The 3460-nt window shown below is 65.8% G+C and overlaps 1 protein-coding gene across 1 annotated transcript in view; it reads left to right on the plus strand.

Moving 5' to 3' along the window:
- Positions 1-255: 255 nt before the first annotated feature.
- Positions 256-3460, plus strand: part of LINGO3 (leucine rich repeat and Ig domain containing 3) — a 19479-nt gene continuing 16274 nt past the window's right edge. Inside the window, exon 1 of the mRNA XM_017507477.2 lies at positions 256-334. The gene's annotated coding sequence lies outside the window, so the exon portion shown is untranslated. The remainder of the gene's footprint in view (positions 335-3460) is intronic.

A 3460-nucleotide genomic window follows, 5' to 3' on the forward strand; every position in this document is an offset into this window, starting at 1 on the left:
GCACTTGGGGCGCCCCTTCCTTTCTCGCACCCAGGCCGTGGGGACGGGGGTCCTCGGACTCGAGGCGCACGGAGGGACCACGCACCCGCCCTCCCGGCGCCCCCCGCACCTGCGCCCACGTGGCCTCGCACACCTGCGGCCCCCGTCGGCACGCACGCGGCCCCGCGCAGCCCCCGCGCGCTCCCGCCAGGCGCGCCGAGGAGACGGGCGGGCGGGTGCGCGCGGCGGCGGCGCGCACGGCGGAGCCCGGGAGGCGGCGGCGGCGGCTGCTCGTGTCGGCTCCGGGCGGCCCCCGCGCCGCAGCCCGCGCCGTGTCCGCGGCGGAGCCGCCCAGGTGAGTGGCTGCGCCTGGGCCCGGCCGGGGGAGCGCCCACAGGCCTGGGGACCCCGCGCCCAGAGCCCCCAGCCCGCGACCCCGTCCTCAGCCGGGGGAAATTGCCCCGCGCACCCCTCCCGGGCGATCGCTCCTTGCCAGACCCCCCACGCTCCCCCTGGAAACTTTGGGGGTGAACTCCCCACCCTGGGGTCCCCCCTCCCCTCCCCTGGGGCTCCAAGGAGCGGGGAACCGGGTGGGCATCTCCCCGGCAGTGGGGACGCCTGGGAGGAGGATGCGCTCCTCTCCAGGAGGAGATGAAGGGGGCACCGGCTGGGTCTGGGGTGTGGGAACGGTCCGGAGCGCCGGCAGCCGGCGCCTTCCTGCCCTGTCTCCCCACAGCCGGGTCTGGTCCAGCCTGGGGGTGCGAAGCAGGAAGACTGCACAGGGTGTCTGGGGTCCACACCGGAGCCTGCTCCATCCCTGGAGCTGACGGCCCGGCCTGGCGGGGAGGGATCTGGGGTACAGGGCTGAGTCTCCTGCTCTGGGGGCCTGCGTCTCACCAGCACCATGGATGGTAGGGGCTTCTCTCTGACCTCCCGGGCCTCTGGGGCCTGGCCAGGGGAGGCCCTGAGCCCCATTCAACAAGTTTGGGGGAGCAGCACCTTGTGTCTTGGTCCAGGCTCAAGAAAAGCCCCGGGTCCCTGCACCGGAGACCCCCTTGTAACCGGGTTTCTCAGCATGTGCTTCGGGCAGTAACGGTGCTGGTATCCCGCACCCCCAACCCAGTTCTGAGGAGTCCGAACTTCTGAGGCGATGGGCCCCAGAACCTGCGCTGTAGCAAGCGGTCCCCGGCGACCGCATGGACGCACAGTGAGGCTGCAGCACCTCTCCCTCCGGCGGGGGTGGGCAGCGGGCGTCTGGTGTGCAGGGGTATTCGCAGAGGGACGATCTGGGGCTTGGCTGGGGGGAACCCTGGGGAAGACAGAGCTGTGAATACCAGAGCAGTCCAGGAGGGCTCCCTGGAAGTGGTGTGGAGAGGATGGAAAAGGTGTGGTGTGTGAGTGGCCAGGTGGAGGATGCAGGCTGAAACAGGTTCAGAGAGGGTGGCGCTGGCTTTGTGAGGAGGCTGGTGCCGGGTGGGCTGCCGGGGCATCTTACCCTGGCCCTTCTCTGAGCCAAAGCAGCAGCCATCATCGGAGACAGGGTCCGAGTGGGAGGAGCCCATGGCTTCCCCTGTCGGCCCGGCTCCTGTGTCCACCTGGATCATGTGGGGTGGCAGGAAGGGGTCAGCTGGGCAGTGGGACCGGGGCTTACGAGGCTTCAGCTCAGCCTTCCCCACCCTGACTGGTCCTCGCTGGTGACTTCCAGCAAATGATCCGCTCTGTCAGATTCACCCCACACGGCGTTAAATGAGATGCTGCCCACCTCCGCTCCGGCTCAGGGTACCGCCATTAAACAGATGCTCAGGTCACGATGGTCACAGCAGCAGCCTTGCCCAGCCCCCCACCAGCCTCTGTGCTCCCCTCTGTCCGGTGGGGGAGGCCACTGCCATCCACCCCCAGGGTAAGCGGGACCTGCAGGTCCTTGCTGAGTGGGAACAGAAGGCAGTTTGATGTCTCTTCCCACAGCGCTGTCATTCCCGGGAGCGCCTGAGTCACTACTTCATCACCAGGTAGAGAGCCTCTTGAAGAACTCCGAGAGCAACGTTTGCCCCGGGTGGGCCTCCCTGGAGCCGCCCACCACCTCATGTCAATCCCGGGCTTCCAAAGAGCGCCCTCCACCCTCTAGGAGGGAGCTGGGATTTTGTGGGTAGAAGCTGGTGTCAGATTCAGGTTCCAGTTAAGTGATGCAGGGATCTGGGGCCCACTCTGACCCTCAGTCTCCTTCTCTCCAAAATGCACTTTATTCTTTTCCCTCGGGTGAAGTGGCCGATGTAGACTGGATGCTCCAAAACTGGTTCCAAATCTAGGGGTCCCTCCTGCAGAGGGCAGTCCATGGCCGGGGTTCTGGCTGGGAAGGAAAGTGGGTCGGGAGGCCCCTAGCCCCTCGAGGGGATGACAAGGACTAACAGCAGATGGAAGCTAATTAGGGCTTAATGAGTTGTCATGGATGAAGCCCCGGGAGGGCCTGGATCTAGGACAGAGGATGCAGGGGTCCTGGGGGACCAGCGGCGCGTCCCCAAAAGCAGACCTTGCAGGGCAGCGTGCTGTGAGGGGCTGGACCCCTCCTCCCATATCTGTCTTAGAAGCTCAAATGGGGGTCGGTTCCAGACCACACTCCCCTTACTCCCAGCGCCCCAGTTGTGGTGGGGGACAGAGGGAGGGAGGATGGAGGTTGCTGTGGGCCGGGGTACAGAGGGGGCCACTACCACGCCTCTCAGCCCTGCCCGCTCTGGGTTCGACCAGCCTCCAGGAGGGCCTTTCCCAAGGGAGACTTCCGCATCCCTGCCCTGGGCACGGACTGGAGGGAGGATGGGTTGGAGGTAACCTTGCAAGAGGGCGGAGGGGAACAGCCCTGCAAAGAATAGAGGGGGAGGCTTGGCAGGGCCGGGGGCTTGGCTGGGAGCCGAGGCGGGGAGCTGCCCACCAGGCACCTAGCGGGCAGGGTTCCGCCCCTGTTCCAAGGATGGACCCCACCACTCCCAGCCACACTCCGCCTCCTCCTTGGGCGAAGAGCTTCCTGGACAATTAGTCCAGGCTCTAAGGACAGTTGGGGACACAGGAAAGAGGGGCCTCCCTTTCCCAGGTCCTGCCGTGGGGGACAGTTTTCGGGAGGGGGTGCCCAAGGCCGATGCCTGCACTGAGGCTGATGGAGATCGCAGACCCCAAGGAGAGGCCAGTGTCCCCCACCTTCTGCACCCCAGAAGGCAGGTGCACCGCCTCAGGAGGCCTCCCTCTTAAGACTGCAGTGACCCGGTATGAGTCCTGGCCGCTGTGACAGCAGTGGCTGAGAACCACACACATTTATTATCAGACCCCATGGAGGGAGTCCAAAATGGGCCTCACTGGCATAAAACCAGGGCATGAGGCTGGGCGTGGTGGCTCACACCTGTAATCCCAGCTCTTTGGGAGGCCGAGGCGGGTAGATCACGAGGTCAGGAGTTCGAGACCAGCCTGACCAACATGGTGAAACCCTGTCTCTACT

Source organism: Cebus imitator, unplaced genomic scaffold (genome assembly GCF_001604975.1).
Source record: "Cebus imitator isolate Cc_AM_T3 unplaced genomic scaffold, Cebus_imitator-1.0 Scaffold375, whole genome shotgun sequence".
NCBI classification, from domain to species: domain Eukaryota; kingdom Metazoa; phylum Chordata; class Mammalia; order Primates; family Cebidae; genus Cebus; species Cebus imitator.